Source organism: Chelonia mydas, chromosome 9 (assembly GCF_015237465.2).
Source record: "Chelonia mydas isolate rCheMyd1 chromosome 9, rCheMyd1.pri.v2, whole genome shotgun sequence".
In the NCBI taxonomy this organism is placed as follows: Eukaryota; Metazoa; Chordata; order Testudines; family Cheloniidae; genus Chelonia; species Chelonia mydas.
Window position 1 is genome coordinate 3,066,609 of NC_057855.1, and position 25,768 is coordinate 3,092,376.

General features: G+C 46.1%; 1 long non-coding RNA gene across 1 annotated transcript; it reads left to right on the top strand.

The window, feature by feature from the left end:
• The first annotated feature begins 219 nt into the window (after window positions 1-219).
• Window positions 220-14,362, top strand: LOC122461830. Its single transcript, XR_006284032.1, has 3 exons — window positions 220-451; window positions 8,511-8,515; window positions 14,352-14,362. It is a non-coding gene; the product is annotated as an uncharacterized LOC122461830 (long non-coding RNA).
• Window positions 14,363-25,768: the final 11,406 nt, after the last annotated feature.

The following is a 25,768-nucleotide window of genomic DNA, read 5'->3' on the forward strand; positions in this document are numbered from 1 at the left end:
TCTCCGCTGTCTGTAGGGACCTGTATCGCTCCCAGACTGCGGCGCCCTCTTCAGGACACTGCCCTCTGCCCCAACTCCGTTGTCTCCCCCACATCCAGGGGAGCCAGCAGTCCTTCGCCCAGCCTCTCACTGCAGGGGCAAACTGCAGCCCCTAGTCCAGCCCCTTGCTCAGGGGCAAACTGCAGTCCTTTGGCTGGCCACTTCCCTCAGCAGCCAGTGAGGCAAAGGCAGGGCCAAGCCTGCCCGCTACTCTGGGCCCTGACCCAGGGAGGTGATAGCTGGCAGCCGCTCACTGCCTCTCCTTCCCCTCTGCCACTACCTGCTTTCCCTGGGCCACTTCCCCGTAGCCCCAGCACCTACTCGGCCCCTGTGTCGAGGCCACAGTCTGGGAGCCAGCCAGGCTGGAGCTCCGCCTGCTCCCCTGACACTGCCCAGCACTGCTCTGTCCCAGGTGCTTCTCTCTACAGGTAGCCAGTCCTTTTCCCTCAAGCTCCAGGGAGAGACGGAGATCCTCTCTGCCCTGCAGCCTTCTTATAGGGCCCAGCCTGGCCCTGATTGGCTAGATTCTGCGCAGCCGTGCCAAGGGCTGCTATTAACCCTTTGCCAGCCAGTGAGGGGCAGCTGTCCCATCACAGAACCCAATAACCTCTCATCTAGAATTCCAGTTTCTTTTGGCTCTAGAGTCCCAGAAGGGTGTAACGTGTCCAGCGTCCAGCGCTGCTAAATCAGCAATGTCACAGCTTTGTCACAGTGTGCAGCATGCAAGAAGACAGTTTGGATTCTATAGGAACATGAGCAAAAATACCAGTTGCTGGCTTTACTGAAACCAGTCAGGACCAGGCACCATAAATAAACTCATTTAAATGTACAACTCAACAGAGTAACAATCAGTGCTACACAGGCCCAGACCCAGGGGTCCAGGTAGTTCTGCATCCTGTCTTTGAGACTAGCTACTGTCTGGGGTTCCCAACCCCAGTGGGTTGTGAACAGATGTGTGTGTGGGGGGGGGGCGAAGTTTCTTCCGATGCCTTGTCAGTTGGTGGTTGGCTTGTGTCCTAAAGCAGGAGAGCTTATATCTTTTTCTGTCAACACACCCATGGAATGTAAGCGATGGTTTTCATTATCCACATCAATATCTACTCTCATTTGGAACCATGCTAGGCTCTTTGTCTCACTGTTACATACTGTAGATCTGTAGGTAGATACAGATTTGAGATGTGGAAATGGACATATATTGTAATTCAATAGCTCTGGCTTCTACTAGAAAGAATTGGAACGACTCGACAATGTGTCATATGCCCTTTACTGGTCACACCTAAAGGGGAGTATCTTTTAACTCAATGAGTCCTCCACCGGAAAGAAGGAAGGGCAGATTTAACATTCCAAGGAAAAACAAGAGAAAGAGCCTCCCCCAAGTTGCCCACTTTCCAGACCTTCTTTATACATCATAAAAAAACAAAAAAGGCACAAACCCATTTTCTCCCATTTGCTGCTCACCTCTGGTGTTTTAAGACCTCTTTCTAACCATGGTTGTCTCAGAGGAGGATTTTGGTTTCACAGAAATCTTTACTTAGGAATTATAAAAATAGTTCCAAAAAATGTTTATTGCGTGTTAAAACAACAAAGAGGTCTTTCTAAAAATCATTTATATAGGTGCTTACTGTGTTTATTCTGCCTTTGTCCCATAAATTAATTTGTAAGCAAATGACTTGTCAAAGCACAGCAGATGTCTGGTCTCTGGGAGTTGTCCCTAGTTGTGAGTGGAGTAATTACTTTGGGTAAATAATTTCATCTCTGGTGGAGGAGAGTCTGTTACAGTCAGGGGAGGTTGTCTTCCCATCTGGGTACAGTTACTGGGTACTCCTGGCTAATACTAGCTGGTTTCGGCATTGCTTTCAGTTTTACTTGACGTGAAAGAGACAGTCAGAATAATTCTTATCTTAGTAGAAATACTGTGCCTCTATCTGAGTTACATAAAAGGTACGACAGTCACTTATTTAACTACTCTCATGCAACCTTTAAGCGCATCTTGTTATGTCCCATCATTTTAGAATCATTCCCTATCATACGACTTCCAGGACTGGATTCAGTCTTCGTTTAACTGTCCGAGGGAAAGGGAACTGTCCAGTACTTCCTTAGGGAAGCTATTCTACAGTCTAATGAATCTCGCTGCTGGGGTGTTTTTCATTAAGTTCATCCTGAATTTTCCTTTTCTTAATTTAATTCCATTACTCCCAGCCTAACTCCTCCCATTGTGTGGTGCACGGCCTTCAGATAGCGGCAAACTCACACCAGCGCCCATCTCACCCCCGAAGTAGTTTTCAACTAACTAAGCCGTTTGAGTGGCATTTTCAAAATCCGTAAATAACTTTGGAGCAGAAGTCCTGTTAAAAATCAATCGTGCTATATATTACTAAACCCTACTGACAGTCACTGGGACCTGGACTTGTAAGCCACTTAGGGTCTGCCTACACTGCGATTAGACACCTGCGGCTGGCCAGCTCCAGCTGACCTGGGCTCGCAGGGCTCGGGCTGTGGGGCTGTTTAATTGCAGTGTAGATGTTTGGGTTTGGGCTGGAGCCCGAGCTCGGGGACTCCCAACTTGCAGGGAAGATCCCAGGCTCCAGTCCGAGCCTGAACATCTGCACCACAATGAAACAGCCCCTTGGCCTGAGCCCAAGTCAGCTGGCATGGGCCAGCTGCAGGTTTTTCATTGCTGTGTGGACATACCCTTAGAGGCTTTGGAATATCCCACCCTAGCTCTTTTAATCCTTCCCCATAAATGCCTCCAACCCCCTGATCATTTCTGTGGCTCTTCTCTAAACTCCATCAGTGTCTTTCAGGCAAAGGTAGCTCTCAAAGTGTGCTCACAGCAGTCACATGTGGCCTGCCCCAAAGTCCAGTAAAAGGAATGGAAAGAATCCCACTGACTTACTGGGCTATGGCTTAGGCCAATGGAGAGGGAATGTAGTATTCAGTTTGTGTGAGCCAGGAAGAGTAAACTGAGAGGGTGATCTACCGACCACAAACCACTGTGTAAGAGAGTGGGGGAGCACGCACAATGCCTGCTTCTCCTCTCACTTCAAACAGTTTTACACCATGTAACCCCACTGACTTCACTGGATTTGCACCTGATTTACACTCCTGTATTTCCACCCCCATTTCAGAGATGGAAGCCTGAGGCACTGAGGTTACGTCTACACTGCAGTTCAACACCCATGGCTGGCCCATGTCAGCTGACTCAGGCTCACGGGACTCAGGGTGCGGGACTGTAACATTGCAGTGTAGATCTTCAGGCTTGGGCTGGAGCCGGGGCTCTGGGACCCCAACAGGAGGGAAGGTCCAAGAGCCCCAACTCCAGCCCGAGTCTGAATGTCTACACTGCAATTAAACAGCCCTGCAGCCTGAACCTGAGTCAGCCAATCTGGGCCAGCCACAGGTGTTTAAATGCAGTGCAGACAAACCCTGAGAGATTAAGTGACATGGCCACAGTCACACAGTCAGTCAGTAGCAGAGTAAGGAACTGAACCCCGGTCTGCAGAGTGACAGCTGCCTCTCCGGACTGGGATTCAGGAGATCTAGGTTCAGTTTCCAGCAATGGTACAATAACGCGTCCCTATTTCACTGGGGTGTTGCGAAGAGAAATTCAGTAATGTGTGCAAGGGGCTCAGGCAGTATGGTGATGGGCTATGTATATGATTGAACCTGTTTAGCTGCAAATAAATGGCATGTTATTTATTGTAACTAGTGTGACTTTAGTATGAACAATTCACGAAACAACAAAAAGGACATCATTGTGGAACAGAGCACGTACCAACCAAACCAGCTTTGCCAGCAGTAAAAAGGAGGAGAAACCATCCTTGTCTGAGTCTGGTTTTGAATGGTATTTATTCATGGTCAGATGCTGGAGTCTTTGGAATCACTGGTGCACTGTGCTGACAGCACATAACCATCACCAGCTCGGCTGAGCTTTCCTGTACCATCACGTAAGACAATGGGACAAAAAAACTTGCAGACACATGGCTGGCGAATGAATGGAATCAATTACTCAAGGGCTTAAAATCAAAAAGATACCACAGATTGACTGACTGCCTTGCACAAGATGCGTTGATGGCACATGGATGGCCAAGGTTTAAGTGGGTCGAGGCTCGGCTCAGTGGGTAAAAGTAGATGGGCAAGTGCAACTGCACGTCTACTTACAATCAGAACTTCTCATTTGCACACTCAGTCATCTACTGATTTGGTTGGTTGGTTCTGGCAACTGCATACAAATGCTGCACACAATTACATGGGTACCTCTGGCCACTTATTTTTTAAATTTGGTCCTATGCAATCGAACTTTCATTCCCCTCCCACCCCGGTTTTCACTGTGTGCACCCCGGTTTTCTCTGTGCACTCAAACACAGCTGGCTGCAGATCTTGAACCAGAGAGATATTTACAAGTCTCCCGACTGTTATACTTTTCCAGAAATAGACATTTAACACATTCGAAGTAGAGCTGAACAGAGACACTGGAGTGGAACACTTCTGAACTTTGACGGTGTTTGAAAGCCGAACCTGGCTCAGAAGAAATTTACGAAAGGCCCCTATCTTTCTAATGGCTCGAAACAAAACCCCCACACTTTGGGGTTGGGCTGGGGGCTTGTTGGATCATATTAAAGAAGTTCTGTATTAAAACCACAAATGAGTTTGATTCCCCATAGTTTAAATTCCAGGGTATTACTAATTAAGAGGTCTCTTGGTTTTTGGTACTGTTTCTCTCCCTCTGTGTGTGAAACTTGGCAAGCTGCTAATTGCGTTAGTACATTCTAAGACAGAGTCTGTTCTCAAAGAATTCTTTGTAACAACAACTACTCACACAGAGAGAGACTCAAAGCAATATTCTGTAACAACAGAAATAGCACCCAGAGACTCCCCGCCCTTTTGTTGTATTCATCTCGCTTTGTTAATAACTGTGATTAAAATAGAGATAGAGGATGTATGTGGATGGATGCTTGGTGTGGATAATAACTGAATGATCAGGGAGGTGCCAGCCTAAGAATCCAGTGTCCATCGGCTGAAGAAGGTGTCAAGTGGAAACAACTAGAGGACCCCCGGAGGGCAAACTGGAATCCACCCAACAGCCTCAAGAATGGGAGAACCAAAGAACAAGATAACATCTGGCAGCACGGAGATTTCAGGAATGTGCTATCTGCTGATTGATTCAGCAACAGCATGATGAAGCAATTCCCATAGACTGGCATAGGAAGAAATTCCTATAAAAATGGACTCTAGAAAGTGAGAACTTTGGGGTCTGATTCTGCAAACCAACTTCCAGGAGCATCAGATGAGCATCTGACAAGGCCCTGCTCCCTCCTCATGTCCAGGCCACCTGGCCAGTGGCTTGGCATGAGCAACTCTAAGGCTGGTAACTATGATAACAACCTTGCAGAACCTGTGTGTGTGTGTATAAATGAATGTGAGATTGAATGGAATGTAATAGCTATAACTAACTGCTTACTATGATTCTTTCTGTATTCACAATAAATGTGGTATTTTGCCTTTTCCCCTTTAATACGATCTTCCTGGTTTTTATTTTATTGGTATAACAGGATGAACTCTGCAGCTGGAGTCCCCCTGGCCTGAGCCCATCTCTGGAACCATTCTTCAAAAAGGGGAGTGGATTCAATATGTAGGGCCTGGTCTGAAGCCTGTTGAAATCAATGGGAGTCTGTGTGCTAACTTCAGTGGGCTTTTGGAAAAGGTCCCTAATGAGAAACATTCCAATCTCCTAGATCTATTCCCCCCTCTCCGATGGGACACAGCTCCTCTCCCTCCCAGGTCCCCGGTGCAATCACACGCACAGGGGGAGGGAAGGAGGCTGTTTGGGAGCGTATCACACTCTTCGGCCCTGTTCCGTTACACTGCTGTGACTGCCAGTGTAAAACCAGCGCGACAGAGGAGATTCAAGGCCCCGGATGGCCAAACTATATAATACACTGCAGCCACGTCACCATATAATACACTGCAGCCACGTTTAAATCACCAGCCATGTCATGGTGATTTAAATAGGTTCACACGAGTTCCCTGCTTGCTGATAAATGGCTCATCTGGGTGCAGTTGCTGTGCCTTTGCCTGAGTCCCTTTCCCGTGGCAAGAAGATCAATTAATAACACCAGGAGAGCTGGAAAGCAATGAAAACACCTTTGCCCAATTCCCCATCTGGATACCTGCACCCACCTACGCTATAGATGGTGACACATTAATTGCTCGGAGAACACAACAACACAAGGCAATTAACACTTTTTTTGTGCTTTATGACCGCTGTGGAAGCTGTTTCCAGGGGAAATTATAACTTGTAGCCTCATGACTAGCATGAAACAAACTGCTGTCTTCTACTTTTCAGGTCTGGATAAGAGTGTTCCTGTGCTGTCTCTAAAAGGGACTCTAGCTGTCTGACCTGAGGCACTGGTTTGGATGCAGGGGAATATTACGGGATCAAACATTATCCACTTTCTAACAGAACTATAGATTTAAGGCAAACCAGAAAACTTTCAACAATTTACACAGTTCAAAACAGGAGCGGTTCATCTCCTGGTTAAGGCACTGGACTGAACTCAGGAGACGTGGGTCCACGTCAGGGCTCTGTCACAGAATCCCTGCATGACCTTGGACAAGTCAGTTAATTTCTCTGGGCCTCAGTTCCCCTTCTTTAGAGTGAGGGAATCCATACTCCCTTTCTCCCTACTTGTCCATTTAGATGGCAAGGTCTTTGGGGCATGGCCTATGCCTTGCCATGTGTACATGCAGTGGCTAGCACTGTGTTAGAGATGGGCCATGGGCAGCCAGGCCTGGTGGACAAAGCGAGAATTGGGAAGCTGATCCAAACTAAGGGTCAGAGCCAGAGCCAGGCTGAGGGAGATGGAGCCAGGAGCAGGATGAGGTGGCAGGGCCCTGGGACTAGGAGCAAGACAGGAACAAGGAGAGGAGGCACAGCCACAGGGAGAATCCCAGCTATAGAGGGCAGCGAGGGAGCTGCTGGTGCTGGAGTTAAAAGCCAGCCAGTTGCCCTTCCCGACCAGTCAGTGTGCAGTCACCCAGGCAGCCTGCTGCCAGCCAGCTGTGCTTGTTGGGTTGCCAGGAGACTGACTCTGCTGCAGGCCTTGATCCCTGGCACCCGGGGAGGTCCTGATCTTGGGTAAGGCCTCGAGGCACCCGTGCAATGCAAATCACAAATAAAGCCACCTATTGGGAAGGACAGTGACCCTGTGAGTGAAAGCACGTGCCCCTCCGGGAGCGCTGAAACGGTCTCAGCTCTCCAATCCAGAGATCACAGCTCCATAAGCCATTACATTTTATAAAGTTCTATAAATAGGGATCTTAAGGCACAGCTCTGGGTCATATCTTAGATTAGTTTTAGGCAAAACACCCCATTGGCAATGCTTCAAAACTGCAGGCATTACATGGCCCCATGAGATTAATCCCATTGTAAATAACTGATACTATGAATCAACCTTTCCTCCTTCCCATCATACAACTCCCGACCGATTGCTATTTGCTTCCTTCCCCTCCTGTTTCGTCCTAATTTACAGCCCAGTATCATAGCACATGCTGGGGAGTAGTGTTTGTGTGCTACCATACGCAGTCCAACTGACTACAGTGTGAATACAAGCACTGCTCTCACCATGACCCAGGTACATCGTGCCCACCCAGGCAGTGAGCACAGGGGGTGCCAATAGGTTTACAGGGATGCCCTGCGTTGGATATATGCATAATTCACCAATGGGAGATCTCTGATGAGAGCCAGTAACCCGCTGCTCATCACAGTCACTGTGAAATGTATGTATGGATAATACTTAAGGAGTTATGTGTCTGTACTGAAACTTATGTTCATAAGGCAGGTAAGCAGGAGGTTCGTGTCTTGGACAGGTTCCTGTGAAGCAGGAGGTAACAGACTCTCCTCTGGCTGGTTGTGTGTGTTTTGGACATTGTGTGTCTTGCAGTGGATGCCTGTTTGCACATGGAGAGGAAATTTACAGGGAGAAAAACAGCACAATGGGATCCTGTTGGGGAATAAAGACAATGGATTGCTGGGATATATCTGGGGTGCAGAGATACACTGGGATCTGTCACTGAGGAGGCAATCTGACAGTGTGACTTGTCTCATGAATGGAAGATCACAGCCAAGCCTGGCTGTTACACGCTGGAAGGACTTTGGGTGAGCATTGCTCTCTTACACATGAAAGTCTCCAGTTAAGTAAGTCTAGGTTCTAGTATGTGTGGTATGATTTTATTTTATAGCTAACCTTTTGCTTCCAATACTTCTACTTGCAGCCACTTGAATCTTGGTGCCTCATTAACTAAGCATATATTTGATTTCACTGTACACCTCTCTAAGGACTGTGTATTAAGCTGAGGGGGAACTGGCAAGTGGACTGTACAGCTTCTCTGGAAGCAAGGAAGCTGTGAATTCTGCAAGTGTCCAGTAGCACAGGGGCTGGGCACTACAGGGAGAGGCTCGCGGGGCTCAGGCCCTGTCGCTAACTGCAGAAAGACAGCAGGGTCTGTGTAGCCCTGGAGGGCAGGGCTTGTGTAGCCTGTGGCCAGTGAAGTCAGGGAACAGCTCCCAGGCATGCACGGACAAGGCTCCCTCACACTCAGGGCAGGTGATAGCGATGTCCCTCACAACCCTGAGTACCCCGGGAAGTGTCACACTTGCCTTGCGGAGTCAGAAGCTTTTGTTATTCTATGCCTTTGGGCTTCATCTCACTCGAGTAATAACAACAACTGAGGGAGAGGAGATTTGGTCTAAGGTTGACACGGGACTTGGAACATCTGGGTTCTATCCCCAGCTCTGTGTAAACTTCACCAGGTTGTGTCTCAACTTTCCCAGCTGTCAAATGGGCAGAATGCCACCTACAGAACCGACCTGACCTATTGCTGTTGTGAAAGTAGAATGAATTATATTGAAATTATAATTCATTAAAGAAATGCTACTTGAAGAGTTTGTTGAAATATAGTTGTCAGGAAGAGAAACATTAAGGAGTGTGAGACAATGGGTCCTCAAACTAATTAACTTAGAGCTCCTACTGAGCTAGGAGATTGGTAAACGTTAGTATGCAAATAAGATATGTATGTATATTTGTCAGTTTGTGCTTTCTTTTGTCTCTTATGTTAAATTGGCTTTGGCTTAGGTGTATAAATAAGTTATCTTGAGCCTCAGAGAGGGGCTCACATCTGGGTGCATTAGCAAAGCGCTTTGCTAATAAACAGAGTGGTCTGACAAATTATGAGAGTCCTGAATCTGACTTTGACACTGTGAGGCTGAACTCCAGGGTGTTTGTAAAGCATTGACGACCTTGGATGGAAGATCCTTCGCAGGCCACTTTATTGGGATTGTATGTCTGGAGCAGCTGTCTTTATGTTACTGCTGATTTGTGACTGCTCCTTGCTTAGTATCCTCACTGTGAAAATTCATCGCAGCTTCCAAATTGCAAAACTTGTGTCATTATAACAAGGTTCTAAAGTCTAGAACTCCTGTTTCAATTCTAGAAGCTGTGGGTTCGAAGCGTTAAATTCTAAAATAAAGCCGTTCCGTGAAAGGCATGCTAGATTAAGGGGTGTATGCTCGTGTCGTCTTTAACTTAATGGGGCAATGCTTTTATTTGCAAATCCGACTAGGAGTCTGCAGTTCTCTAAGCAAAACATGATTGAGAAGGGAAAGGCTGTGAGCTTCCTAAGCAAAGCAGTTAGCATACAAATCGGAATCTATTTAATATATCCCTGTACCATGAAGACACAGTGACTGGAGGGGAGGGGATGGTCTCTCTTCCCGTTTGCCATTTCTAGTTTTCTTTTTTAAATAAGGAATACTGCTACAGGCTTGCCAAGATTTACAAGGCTCCCTTGAAAAGTTTTTAGTTCAACCACAAACAAAATCATCTTTGAAAGCTAAAATTGAATCATTTCCAATCTGAGAGTCCCCTGCAGGACAATACGAAACTCTGGGCAGGTCACTTGCTTAAGATAAATCTTGCGCTCTCTGTGGCAGCAGAGTTGCATTTGTTTTCCTATCAGGAATCGTGGCCTTTTGGAGGGACATATCGATTTGAGAGAGAATAATGGCTTGCTAAATATACCGGCGATGGCAGAGCCCAAGGACACAGTCCCCTGAAGGGAAGGGAAGCAACTGGGTTAGAGTGAGAATGTAGGGCTCAGATATACACAGGCACCAGATATACACTGAGTGGGGAGTCTTTGAGGATCTGGGCCTAAAGTCTTGCAGTGAGGTTGCACGGGGAAGCCAGCGGGTGGCTGCTTTGTACAGATCCATTAGCCCGGTATTCCCATGCAGAAGTGGTAGGGCAGAAGCCCATAAGTGGTGGCAGAGGTTGCAGTGTGGGGGGCTGAGTTGCACCTTGAAGCCTAACAGCAGACTGAGGAGTGACTCACTATTCCCACCCTCTGCCCAGCAGGGGCCCTGCTCCCTGGGGCTCTGCCCGCAGAGAGTTGCATCAAAGGAGCATGTTCCTGGAAACAGACTAAAGGGTCCATGGCTGTGAGAAGCTCTGAAGTTAACATTACAGGAGCTTGGGGGATTGCAACCTTCTCATCACTTCTCCTTTTACCAACAGATTTATTTCCCGGAGTTTTTAAATGATGAAAACGAAAGAAAATACAACATTTCTCCCAGACACACAGTAAGTAGAGCAGCCTAGGTAACCTCAGGGGTATTTCGGGAAGGAGAGGAAGAAGAGATTTAAAAAGCACCAAGCCTGGAAGGATGCACTGCATCCTGATTTGTAAACAGCTGTTAGTTCTTTATCAGAAACAAAGGAAACTGATGGGGGGTTTTGCACAGTGTTTCACCATGCGGCCCATAGCCATCCTTCTCTGTAATGCAGAGGCATCGGCCACATACACCAGAAGACCCAGCATTGTTAGAATGCTGAGTCTTCCATATCTGATCAGCCCAGAGGGTCCATCTACTCCATCATCCTGTCTTTGATAACAGCCAGCTCCAGATACGTCCAGGAAAAGTGCAAGAGACTCTCTAATGCACAATGATGGAAGTCCACAGGGGACATTTTCCCCCTAACTCTCATCATTTCATGGGTGGCCGAGTCCATGAAGAATGTGGTTTCCTCTCATACATTTTTATCTTGTCTATCGTCACTGGGGATGCTCTCATTATCCATGTACATTTCTAATCCTGCTCATCTCTTGGCCTCACTGATATCTGGTGGCAATGAGTTCCACAGCTTCCTTATGTTTTGTGTAAATGAGTACCACATTCTCCTTTACCCACATTAAATTGATTTCCTTTCAAGTTCCTTGGTTGTCTTCCTAATTCTTATATGATCAGAGAGAGTCAATAGCAGCACCCGATTTATGATTATTTTATATATCAAGGGCACTTGACTCAGAGTTTCTGAGATCTTGCTCAGGAATTGCAGTGGCTCAGTGCCCCCTCCGGATTAGGTTCTAATTTGGCAGTCCTGAGTGGACGGCACAAGCACCCACACTTGTGAGTACATATCTGGCTGAACTTTTAGGAGATCACTAATCACTGGGCCAAACCAGACCGACAGTGCAAAACTCTTCACAGCTCCAACTTTTGCATGGAATGCTTGGCCTTCTAACAAACAGCAAATCTCCAACTGCACTGATACCCAGGGTCCTTAAAGCAGATGGGTTTTGCAAGCACGACTACTTCTTTTTGAAATGTCAATGCCATTAACAGCAAGCATGAGTCAGGCATTGCTCTCCAGAAGTGGGATGAGCCTACTTTGAGCGGGCTATTTCAAAATGAGATAGCTGTTTGCAGCATCTCCTTTGGTTTTGCCGTCATTCCTGCCCCCTTCCACGTTTCTGAGGAAATATGCTGATTTAGCAGATATTAAGGTTAATTTGGCAGCTGGTTCAAATATCAGTTTCAGCACACAACTTATCTTCATTTCCTGGACACTCGTCATTTTGAATACAGGTTTCAGAGTAGCAGCCGTGTTAGTCTGTATTCACAAAAAGAACAGGAGGACTTGTGGCACCTTAGAGACTAACCAATTTACTTGAGCATAACCTTTCATGAGCTACAGCTCACTTCATTGGATGCATCAGATGAATACAGTTAGTGAAGTAGTGTTTGGAAGTGGATATGATCACAGATTTAAGAGTTCTTTTGGGACCCACCAGGGGATAGAATTATTGGACTTTTTAACAAGACAGGTATTAATTTATATAGAATGAAACTGTCAAAAGACAAAAAACCTTAAATATTTATGAGTGCTGTTTGCAAAAAAAACCCCTGCGTTTGCAATAGTGACAAAGCTTCAAGGGTTTTGTTGCATTCCAAATGAAGCCTTAATTTTCAAGCCCCATGTCACATGTGGGAAGTATTTTGGCTGGCCAAACATCTTATTAGGTTTACAAATCTCAGACAACAAAATTAAGTTTCGTGGCGAACTGTCATGAGAGTTTCATTAAAATGATAACAGCTTCCATTCACAATGTTCCTTTATTCCTAGGGGATCCCAAAGCAGTTTACAAACTCTGAGTTAAAGACTTCACCCATCACTGAAATGCAGCTAGTGCCTAGAGGAACACAACAGCTGTTAATCAGCAGAGAGTAACATGATGCAGTCATTTGGAACTGGAACTAAAACAGAATATTACATCCAACTGAAACTGCAAAGAGAATTTAGGTAGAGTGTAATCATCTAGAGGGGAACGCAGCCAGGCTACAAGAGTTAAAACCTCACTCCAAAGAAGTGCCTTCGGTCTTTCAGTGATCACCAGGGGCCAGGAACAGGGTTTTATGTTTCATCTCTCTGCGGTGATTCTGATTCTCCAGTGCCTTGCAATTTGTCTCAACACCTTTGCCAAGGGCAAAGTGGGCGTGTTATGATTTGCCAGAATTGTGTGTGTGTTTTGCACAGGTGTAAGCTGCACAAGGACATGGAGAATCAGGACAACGGAATCGCTGAAGTCACCAATCCCAGGGCCTTTCCCCAGATCAAAGGGCATACACAGGCTCCTCTTTTCAGCCACTAAACCCGGGGCCCCTGCTCTCTGAACAACTTGTGCACTGGGCTTAATGGATGCAGAGAACTGTAGCTAGCCTTGTGTATTCGAATGAATTTCATCCTGGGTTAGTCACCCATCCTTCCAGCAAGCAGGCAGTACCAACCTATTTTCCTCTCTCGTTTATAGGCATTTAATTTGACCCCCAAATCAATCTCCCCTTCCCCAGACCCATACCTGACCTCATTTAGCAGGGTCAGAGGGGCATAGGAAATAGGTTTAAAACCAGTAGACTGCTGAGAATACTATACAAACAAGTAACAGCCTTTTAGCTCCCGTTCTCTTCCGACACAAAGCTGACCTAAGCACCAAAACAAGTGACAGCTTGGGGCCCCATGAATGCTACATAGCTCTCAACTCATGGCCTCGACCCATCTCTCCCAAGGACAGAGGGAGGGGTAGAACTGGTCGAGAAATGATGTTTGATCCTCTGCAAAATAATTTAGGTGAAAAAGAAAAAAAAAATTTTGCTGAAAATTTCCTTCAATTTTTTTTGGGTTTTCATCAAAAAACTGAAACCTGACAATATTTCAGATTTTAGAAACCAGTAATACACACTAATAATTGTTCACAGAAACAGAAAAGCTTCCATGAACATTTCTGTTTTGTCAAAAAGCCATTGCGGCCTGGAAAAATATTTTGATGAGAACATTTTGACCAGCTCCCAACGTTTGAGATCCACAACCCCACCTCCAGCCTCTGTGTTAGCTCAAGAGTCACACACATGAGGTTTGTTCGACCTCATTTGTCTTGCAACTAAAGCCAGAACAAATCCCGTTTCCCAGGTTCATACATGCAGGAGGCCTGGAGATTTTGCATCACTCTATCCCAGTGGTTCTCAACCGATTTACCATTGTGGGCTGCGTGTGCAGCTCTGTGTGTGTTGTGTGGGCCGCATCAACACAATATACATACTGCCTGTCAAAAGCAGATGCTCCCCTGCAAGTCAGTGTCCGGTACACGAACTCGGCACCAGTATGCGAGCATTGATAAAACACACTGAATGCGTAAACACATTCCAGCAGGCCAGCACAAGAACACCCCAACCTAGCACACGGTAAATAGGAGCAGAAAGAATATTTAGGTCCTAGCTAATAGCTCCCGCCATTGGCTGCTGTCACAGGAACAGAGTTCAGATTAATCCTGATTCTCAGATACCATCAGGAAGGTAACCCCAGTTCCATGGAGGGGCTGTGACATCGTCAGGGAGGAGGTAAGTGCCACTAGTCAGTGGGTACTTGTCATAAAAGACATTGTCATTTTCATAGATTCAGACATTTCAAGGCCTGGAGGGACCACTGTGATCATCTAGTCTGACCGCATGCACAGCCTAGGCCAGAGACCTGCCCCAAAATAATGGCTAGAGCAGATCTCCTAGAAAAACATCCAACTGTGATTTTAAAATGGTCAATGATGGGGAATCCACCGGTACCCTTGCTAAGTTGTTTCAATGGTTAAAAATATACACCTTTTTTTCAGCCTTAATTTGTCTAGCTTCCACATCCAACCATGGGATTGAGTTATACCTTTTTCTGCTAGCTTGAAGAGCCCATTATTAACTATTTGTTCCCCATGTAGGTACTTAAAGACTGTCAACAAGACACTCCTTAACCTTCTCTTTGTTAAACTCAATAGATGGAGCTCTTTGAGTCTATTACTGGAAGGCAGCTTTTCTAATCCTTTAATCATTCTCATGGCTCTTCTTTGAACCCTCTTCAATTTGTCTACATTATTCTTGACTTGTGGGCACCAGGAATGGACACAGGATTCCAGCAGCAGTCACATCAGAGCCAAATACAGAGATAAAATAAGCTCTATTCACAGTGCATTGTCTGGAGGGGAAGACTCCTCACAGCAGACCGCATGGCCCGGGCAGTCTAACCCACCCTCCAGGGAGTTTATAATTGGACCTCGCTGATCTTCTCAATACTGAGAATCGAACTGCTAGAACGTTTTTCAAGCTTTTCGAAAATATCAACAAAAATCTTCTGAACAAAGGTTTGTGCTGTTTCCCTTCCAGCATGAGGCGTTATGGGAAATGTTCGACAGTTCAACATTTCATTAAACTTTTCCTGCAAATGTTTTAAAATCTTCTTCCAAAAACTTGTCTGTGTTCCTCTATTGGCTTCATTAATATGATCGAAGCGTTGTTAGGAGGTGGAGATTGGAAATGGTGCTTCTGAGCTTAGGGGAAAAGAGACATGCTCTGGAGTACTGAAGCTGTTAATACTGGAGTTCTCAGGACATCTGGAATGGATGCTGTCAATGCCAGTGTGGCGTTATCTAGTACAGGGAAAGCACTGGCCTCTCCTGTAACCACACAGGCCTCTCTGCTCCTGGCTCCTGCCTGCTCCATCACAGAGAGAATGCAGGTTCCTACCCATGCCACTCAGCTTGTGGTGTCCTGTGACGCAGGGAATATGGGAATGGAGTCACCACCCCTTACGGAACCCCATTCAGCCCTCCATTTCCCTCCTTCCTGCTTTCCCCCAGGAGAAGCCAATCCAAACCCTGCCTGCTAACTCGCTGTAGAATATTCCTCTGCGTTGTTTTGCTGCGAGACAAAGCAAAGCAACCAAGATTTAGGGAGGTGATCTCTGCGGCTCAGGGGAAACATTCCAGAGATTAAATCAATGCTCTGCCCTCAGCTGAGCTTAGCACACAGCTAGTGCTACTTAATTCCCTGACTGCCACACTCAGGTCCTCTTCGCAGGCTGGCCACAGCCCATTCTGGCTTTCAGTCATGTGCGTCTGGCCCTGTGGAAGAGCAAGAACCCTCGTCCAAGCCACGATCCGCAGCACAAGTGAATGACAGGAAATTCTCGGGGGGTGGGTAATTCTGCAGTAGGTGGCACCAGAAACATGTCAGGGAGCCAGAGGGAATTGGGAAGATGGACAATGACAAAGCCCCCAGCCTGGCAGAAGCATAACACCATCCTAGATGTGCAAGGCAGGGAAGGCGCACTGACTCATGGTTTAGTGCAAGGAACAGGCCTAGGAGAGGACACGCTTGCACGTTCTGTGTGTGCGCCTTCCACTTTCGCTGGTATGGGAGACTGGAATGATTAAGGCAGGACTGTGCATGCCTGGCCCTTGCATGGTGCCCGAAGTTGGAGGGCAGGTACAAGGAATTTATCTGCTATGCAAGAGCCAGGCACAGGTGAAGTCCTCCTACTGTGCTGGGAGCACAAGCCATCCCACAGGGAGCAAGGTGGAGTTGTGTCATGGTCCCACATCCCCTCTACCAGCTAGCAGAGCTGGCCAAGATCAGCGACGGGAGCATGCTCCAGCACTCTAAGGGACGGTGCACTCGGCTCCCAGGAACTCCAGTAGGAATTGTTCCTCCTGAGGCACTTGGAGAGGCCGTGTGCTCTGTGTGTTAGTAGTAAATGAGAATCAATGGCACGTGGCACATAGAAAACAGCTGTTAGCACTTACGCAATAGTTATAGAGCACGTCTAGGAAGCCTGTCGCTGGTAGATCTCAAAGCATTTTACAACCCACTCCCCTGTGAAGTGGCTTAGTGTTATACTGCACATATATAGACCCCATTTACAGGTGGGCATAATGAGGCAAAAAGGACTCAACCGAGGTCATGCAACAAGTGTGTCAAACAAGTGAGTGTCAAACTTGGATAGCAAACGCTGGGGAGCTGCTCCTCAGTCCCCTCCTCCAACCACCAGGCCACACTGCCTCTCTCGGCGGCACCGGAGTCCAAGGAGGGACAGGGAGATGGGGGGAGAAACAGCTGGAGTGGAGCCACAAACTTCTGTGCTGTAACTGATCCTGCCCATCTGCCATCTCTGCCCCCACCCGCTGCCATGCCCCCCACAGGTATGCTTCAGTAATGCCACCCTCTTCCCGCCAGCCCCTGGGGGCCTCCAGTAACACTCCCTGGGCTCCAGGCCCAATCCTCAGTCACTATACCCGGCCAAGGAACCATGTCTAATTCGTCAAACCTGGACTCTGAGCTGTTGAATGTTGGGAGTTCACTGACTGAGGCATCTGTAACGGGACCTGAGCTGTTAGCACCAGTCCCCAGACATGCTTAATTTGTGCCACGGCTTGCCAGGTCTGAGCCCCGGCATGTCTGGGCTTGCCAGGTCTGAGCCCAGGCACCTCTGGGCTTGCTGCATCAGTTATGAAAGTTAATATTGCTTGACCGGGCACCTCTTTCATACATATTAAGCAGTGGTCCCCAGCCCCACCACCTACCCTCTCCTGGCCCTTGTGGGTCCAGAAGGAGTGGGGAATGTACTGGTAATTGCAGCTCTCGAGTAGTGAAGACAAGATCTCAACTGTGGAGTCAGCGCCCCATGCCAGCTGTCCGAGTGGATCACCAGCACACCCTCATTTAAAAAAAGTTGAATAAAACTTTTCATATTTGAGATGTTAGGCTCTTTTGGTGATGGCCCTCACTAGGTCTCTGCAGCAGAAGTACGTTTCGTCTGTCCCCTATCCACCATTTCCCCGCTCGCTGTGTGCAAACAGACTTGGAAGAGATTTGCAAGCTTGGAAACAGCGCATGGTATAGGGTGCCTCTCTCAGGAATCGCTTCTTCAAACGACTTCAAACTTTCTCCATAAACTCTACCTGGGCTCCTACCTGCCCTGCCATGTTTCAAACCAACCCGACTTTTCATTTTGTTTTTTGTGTTGATTTTGGAGGTGCTGCAAAATTCAGCTTTAAGGAGAAACTGCTGCCATCCTTACGATGGAGGGGGAAAGTGCAAATCCCCAATCACAGGACAAAACAAAGCCCAGTTCTGAATATCACTCTACTCTGGGAAATGGTCAGATCCTGCCCTGGGGCTTGTCTCAGGGTTATATTTTTAGTAAGAAAACGTGTGGTGTAAGTAACTGATGAATCTTTGCTTTCTGTGGACTTCTCCTTTACCTCTCTAAGGAGCTGCAGGCCTTGGCCATGTTGTGTTCATAGGAGAATGCCACAAGTTGTAGAGGAGATAAGCACACTGTGCTCTCTCACTCATGAAGACTATCCTTTTGTTCTCTCTTGGTTTTGTTGTTTCTCTTGATCTAAAATAAAAGGACGACATGTTCTTTGTATACGGGGGGGGGGGGACCCCGGGACCCCTAATGATAGAACCCAGATCCAAAGCAAGAATTTCCTTCGACGTTTGGGAGATTAGTTAGTTGTACTCATGGTCTGGATGTTGGTTTTGTTTTGTTTTTACGATTACAGCAGCTGTGGTAATTTTTCATGTGTATTTCTCTCCCCTCTCCCCCTCCAGACTAGCCTTTAGAGAAGGTGTCCGTACTCCACTATGGCTCATTACCTTTATTTCACAAGAGTAAGGGAGTTCTAGAACACAGTCCTTGTCAAAAGAAAAGAAAAAGAATGAAAGGGTCGTTTAAATAAACAAGGACTCACTGGTTTTTTAAATGATGGCTGCTTGTTTTCAGAGACAGGGTCATGCACAGAACCTGCATGTTATGCAAAAATTATAAATGCATATTGGGTTGGCAGGCCTGATCGCAGTCCCTGGAGAAAAACAAAACACGCCTGAGCAGGAGGTAACAGACTATGGCCCCAATTCAAGCCTTCCTGCAGTCAATCCCAGGGAAAATGTTACCGGCTGGCAGAGAAAAAAGGTGGTCCAGTGGCTCCGGCCTTTGCCTGGGGGCTGGGTTAATTTCTCTGCTCCACCACAGCCTTGCTGTGTGACCTTGGGCAAGCCCCTTCGCCCCTCTTTGCCTCAGTTTCCCCTCTGTGCAATGGAGATAATAGCATTGCCCTGCTTCCCAGAGATGAGGTGAGCATAAATTCATTGCAGATTGTGAGGGGCTCAGTAACTACGGAAAGGGAGTGGAGCATAGAAGTACCTAGACAGACAAAAACAATTGCAAAACTCACATGGAAACCAATGTAATCAGCAAGTCTCAACATTTATGTGAACAAGTAGACAAGATTGGTCAATATAATGGGCGGTGGTCTTGGATCTGACCTCAAATGCCTGAGCAGCTATTTCAGACCAGAGAAGTGGTCATTTACTGTCTAAAGCCACCAGGAAAAGTTTCTTTCCAGGAAAAAAAAGTTGAAAACGTGAATAGGAACTGAAGTGGGAGAAGTTAATCGGGTGTAGAAAGAAAGCATATTAACATTTGTATTTGAGGGACAGCTGGGTCTCACCTGCACATTTTCCTTTACATCAATAGATTACAGCAAATAATGAAAAATGGAAAAAAACCTTGTCATCCTGAGGCAATAGATGATGCACCTTGCGCTCTACCTCAGTGAGACCAACCTCCGGGGGCTGATATTGGCACATCCCAAGGAGGAAACTGAAATCTGCTTTTTACACAATTAAACTGTTGACATTGTGTGAAAAATAAACCAACCAAACAAAAACCCAACCACCAAAACCCTCTGTTCTTCATTTACCCTCCACTTCCTTTATTGAAAACAGTATCGAAATGGTTATTTACATTTTTTGTTCACTAAAAGCTGGTGTTTCATTAAACAAACAAATTCAGTAATCATTTCCATAACATTTTTGATAAAAAAAATTCAGAAAAAATACAGCTAAAAATAGTGAGTTAAGGAACAACTCAAACTAGCTCCAGTTAGAACACTTTGAAATAAAGACAATTTCACATTTCACAGTTCGGCCTTGGAAACAGGTTTCCATTTCTCGACCACCAGGCAGTTCTATACGATGGGCACGTTATAAATGCCCAGATGGAATCAACACGCAGGTGCCATCTAGAGGGCACTTTATGCATTACAGGTCTAATTCTCTTACCCTCCACTGACTTAGGCTTTGTTTCAATGGGAAATTTTTACCAGTTATACCAATAAGTTATACAGGTATAATAATACCAATAAAAAAACACCAGGTGTAAACTCTTATTCCAGTAGAAGAGAGGTTTTTCCCCCAGTTTAGTTTAAATCCATTTCCAAGCAACATAATCCGTATAACGACGTAACTGGTTCAAATTCACAACTTAGGTTATGCTGAAAAAAACCCTTTCCTGTGTACACAAGGTCTAAAACAGAATTGCTCAAGTGTAAATAAGTGGAGAATGTGGCCCACCAGAGACAACAGTAACTCACCAACAAACAACCCTACAGCACCAATGAGTTCTTGCTGGAGATTCCCATTAAAATTGGAAGATAAATCCACTAAAGAAAGCTCCCTTAACTGGAACATGGGCAAATTTGTCACAGCACCCTTAGCAAAGTCTCAGGGCCTCAGACGGAGGCTAGGCCTTACAAAGCCATCCAAGCAAAATGAATTAATATTCAATTTCGCAAAGATAATGCATCAGAACTACCCCTCCCCCCCCTCCACATTTATCAGAAACATAGACAAATACACTGATTACAGATTTGAAGCCAAACATTAGATGCTCCGGCAGCTGTTGGATTTAATGCAACTGCAGGTGGGCAGTTGATCGCAGGCAACTAGCCACACTACAATGTGGTGTCAGCTGCTTCTAGAGCCGAGGGAGAAAACCCTATCTCTGCTTCTGGGGATGTGCCAGCCCTGTTTAGCTGCAGAACCTGTGTGAGACTGGGGAGTCTACACGATGTTATCCACCCACCTCTGCACACCTCTGTGTTTCATTGGGGCTTCATTGTCTTCAGTGGAGAGGGATCTTCGCTACCTGGGACCAGCTCAAAAGGTCACAGCAGTGGATACATGGCAGTGTTCAGTGCCTGTCCCCTAACCCCCATCGCAGAGTCTCTGAAAGTTCCTTACATGCAGCCTATTGCCTTGGGTGAAGCATGCAGACCAGGATTTGTTCTCAGGTACCTTCAGTGCCAGCACATCTCCAACCCTGACATTACCATGACACACTGACAGCTGAATACCAACTGCCTCTGCAGACCAGGAATAAAGCACAATCAGTCCCGCAGGGAACTTGCTGTCCTGTTATTTTAATTCACTGATGAAGGCAGAACCAGCTACTAAAGTGCCATCTCTTTAAAGGGACACAGACAAGCTACAAATCATGGGTCAGATTCGCAAAGTGAGTTGATCACATGGGCACAGTCTCACTTAGACCCGCAAGTGCTACGTCTTGCATGCAAATCAGGGATATGGCCAGGTAAGCCTAAGTGACCTTAGGCCCAAGCAAAGGCTTGATTGGAACTAGCCCATCTCCCTATTTTTTTAAATTTCCATCTTGTATAAAACGTCCTTATCCATGTCATTTACCATTAAGCATCTTTGATCGCTAAACCTGAACGATTTTTTTGAATTGTTCACATTTCACTCCATTCAGATAAGGAAACTTGACTGATGTGGTTTAATCTATTTGATCCTAAAGTGCACTAGTTAGAATATTGTTCTATTTGGATTTTAAACAGTGCAGATTAAAGCTTTTTCAAACAGAAAAAGAATATACAGAATATACAGAACATCAAAAATACTATTTGCTTTGGTTGGGTCTTTTATTTTAATGTCAGGGTTTTTCAAAATAAATTCTTCTATTAACATAGAAGCCCAGGTACTAATGTGATAGGTGCATGGTAGATCAACACACAATTAGTTCCTTTAACCATCCATTTTAAAAAGAAAATAAGATCTATTTTTGTTGTAAACTATCTGGCAGTGTCTCTTGAGAGATACTGCCAGTCTGGTATCTAGTCAATTTAGTACCTGCCTCTGCATCTCTGCCAGTTTGTGAGATTTAACTAACAAACAAACCAACCAACTTTCTCTTTTGTTGCTGCTTGAAAGACCCAAACAGACAGGAGAAACTGACTAGAGTGAAACTGATTATGCAGCTCCTGCTGTCACATGATGAAAGAAAAATAAACTGGAAAAAATAGAGCCAAATAATTGTTTCTCTAATCTCTCTCAGTGACAGCAAGCTTTAGGTTTTACTTGTGAAACCTAAAGCAGGTGAAACAAAATTAAAAAGGGAAGTGTGATTTCAAGTTGTCAGTGCCCCTTTAAATCAAAAGAAGAACACAATTTTATTTTGCTCTGCACCAACATAAATACATTAGGCAAAGGTAGGCAAATTATCAAGAATACAAAGAAACCTGGAAAAGCTGATTGATGAGGGACAAATCAAAGGAGATGTTCAGAGGACACACGTGTTTGCACTCTGTTTTGGGATAGCTGTCGGGATTATTTTTTTTATTTGCTCGGCTAGTGGCTACATTAACAAGCACCATCAAATGCAAAATAGCTCCTTCCAATCAGCCCTACCCCAGCAGTAAACTCCACTTTCTCATCTGTCCAAAATGCTTTTCTTCTGCACCATCATCTACAGAAGCCAGTCGCATAAAAAAAAAAAAAAAAGAGGTCAGAGACAGAGGAATGAAAGAGAGCCTGGGAGAGAATGAAATTGAAGCTTCCCCTAGAGCTAGTTAATCAAATGAATTAGGATTTCCAATTTATGAAGCCATTAGTGCAAAAGCAAGCCTTGGCACCCAGGCATAACTGGAGGTTACATAATAAATGTCATTTGTACAGCAGATGACTCAGCAAGAGGATTTCCCAAGACATTTTCCTGTGCAAGACTCTAATAGATCTTGCACCTAGAAGTGGTGGGGAATTTTTTGATGAAATATTTTTTCATCAGAAAATGCTGATCCATTGAAACCAAATCAGTTTGTAGAAAGAATCAGTTTTGATGAATTTCTCATATGAAAAAAATGTCAAAATGTGAAAAGTTCTGGGGTTTGAGTCAAAATGACTTTTCATTTAGAAATTTAAAGTTAATTTAAGGTAAAATATGAAAAGACACTTTAAAAGGTCAAAATCTAAACACAATGTTTTATAATTATTGAATGAAATGTTTCAATTGATCTGATCTGAATTTTTTACCCCCAGAGTTTTGGTTCATGAAAATTTTCTGTCCTGAAAAGGGATGGGGAAAAAATTGGTAATCTCGGAAATTCTTGCGGGATTCCCACTTAGCTCTCCTTACACCAGGACATTTTCTCTGACCTGCTGTTGAAACTTTCCTGTGCACAGTTTCATCCCATTCCCCCCAGTTATGACCGCTTGGAACACACAAAGGAATTCTTCTCTGACCTTGATGTTTACACCCAGCTTGCAATATCTCCAGTTTTGCTTTAACAAATTGACTCTCTCTTTTCTCTGCAGCCCGGGAGGCTAAGTATTCCACACATCAGGTCTCCGAAGAAAGGACATGCTCCCCAAGGTCTAGCTCATAATCCTGCGGTCTTGCGATCACATGCACAAAAGATCACAGAATGACAAAACTGGGGGGGCAAATGATCTGCGCATGCAAACAGCATATATGTGTAAACTGAGTTGCGTGTCCTTTAAAATTTGGCCTTCCTCGTAACTGCAAACTATAGAGTACAAGTCCTGACAAAACTCAGCCATAACCTAACAATGTTCCAGAATGGAAAACAGTACTGTGCAGAAAGCCAGCCCAAAGGAAGCTGCAGAAATCAAGTTGGAGACCAGGGTGCAGGGGCAAAAAGTCAGGGAAGCACTCAGAGGAATGGACAATCCCCACTCATTTTTCTGGGATAGAATTAGGTGATATTAAAAGTGGAGTGTAGACACAATGATGTCACATTAAGACAAGTGCCTGAAGGTCTGCTGGGCAGTCTGGCTCCTTGGCTCAAGTCCTGGGTTCCCATGATGCTAGTTTGGAAGGTTGATTTATATGCAAATGGACGATCCAAGTCCTATTGAGTTGGTCCTACTTTTCTACCAGCCAGGCTCAGTCTCTGAGTTCTCACTGGAACATAAAGAATAATGGTGATTCTTCATAATGGAGTCTTTCTTTTCATTATCCTTAGAACCATACCTCTCTTCTAACACTAAGGCCTCCTCAGTTCCTGCAGAAGGCAACGTTATGAGCTTGACAATTATATGAGGTGGGAAAGTTGAAATTCTGTCCCTCTGGATCTGCTGTCTAAAAAGCTTTTGACCCCGTAAAGCAGTTTCCCTGAAAGTCCCTGAGCTCTTGTGGAGAGCAGAACAGGTAGTGATGGAGGAAAGGGGAATGAGTAAAAATTAGCTCCAACTCTGGGTTCTCGTGGAAATCTCTTCAAGCAACTGTAAGCAGAGTCAGGATGAGCTCCACCCTGACATCTGGAGGTGAGGTGTGGCAAGTTGTGGAAAAGAACTTCAGGGGCTGATCTCCTTTCCCTAGGCACACCCACCCCGCCTAGCATGAGGCCATAGCTGCCCAAATGGTCACTTTGGCTGCTGTGGGATCCCCAGTGTCTCTGTTATTGGGGCAGGAAGAATAAATTGTTATTACCCTGATTATGGGAATCAAGGACAGTGGAACTGCACTTGGCCTTTTGTTATGATGGAGGGACTCGCCATCAACTAAGCAGCACTCGCTAGGCAAGGGACATGGGTCCCAAAACTCTATGAATAGAGAGAGGCTGGGGACAGGTATTGATACTTGGTAGCATGGGCCCCCTGGTGAGGGCCTTACATGCTAATTGCACTTCCTCCTCTCTCCACTGTGGAATATCAGAGCTAATTTTGATTCCATTAGGAGTCTAGTTACAGGCTGCGGAGCTGAATTCACTTTGGGCTAATGGTGCACCAGCACTGAGGCTCCCCTACTACAAGCTGAAATCACTGAGTGTTGTGTTAAGTAGTGGGGGAGCCTGAAGCTACATGGTGGAGCAGTTTGCGGGACGGCGGGCAGAGCAGAGCAGAGCCGTTTGTCAGATGCCTAGAGCAGCTCATGGGGCGGCTGGCAGAGCAGAGCCCCATGGAGAGGTGGGGCCATCAGCTTTGGACCACGTAAGGTGCCCCTTAACCCCCCCTTCCCCCATCTCCACCCAGGTTGGGAGGTAAAACTTTGCGGATAACTCTGGAGCTGCCCTGACCAAGGACAGAGACTTTTGGGTCGTTGGACTTTTGGGACTTTGGGTGATTTGGGGTTGCTGGACTCAAGAACCAAAGGGAAAGGACATGCCCCAATTTGCTTGGGGTGGGTTTTGCTCATGGGTTGTGTTATGAATCCTGTTGGTGGTGTTTCCCCAACGTAATGCCACATTGTTTCTCTCTGTTATTAAAAGGCTTTTGCTACACCCAGACTCTGTGCTTGCGAGAGGGGAAGTATTGTCTCTTGGAGGCGCCCAGCGGGGGTGGTATATATTTGTCCCAGGTCACTGGGTGGGGGCTCAAGCCGGTTTTGCATTGTGTTATTGGAATGGATCCCCTAGATACTGAACCGGCCCTTGTTGCGGCCAACTCTGACAGGCAGAAGGGTTACACAACGTTAAAGAAAAGAGTTTGGGGAGGTGTAACAGGGCTGTCTGCTCCTTTCAGGGACACGTGGCCTGGCGCCTGCCAGCCCTGCTGGATCATCAGACCCAGCTGGGAAGGGGTCAGGTGACCCTTATAAAGGGCGGGGAGAGTTCAGCTGGAAAGGAGCTGCAGGAGGGAGATGGGCTCCTGCAGTAGGCCCCGAAGAGGGGGATTGAAGGGAAAGGGGTGTCCTGCTTTCAGCACGAGAGAAGCATGGGGAAATGCCTCTGGAAGCCATAGCCCATGGAGGGCAGAGGAACTGCTTTGTTTGGATAGTTTGCGTGTGTTTTGAGTTGGAGTTAATAACCTAGGCCCGAAGGGAAGGGCCTGACAAGAGACTTGGGCTGGGCACTGAGTCCTTTCTGGGCCGGTGACAGAGCCCACTGCCCTACAGACGGGTACAACCATCAAGTTTCAGAGCAGAGTCTATCTCTAGCTAATGATCAGAAGGAAACTCTCCCTGCATGCAGGCTA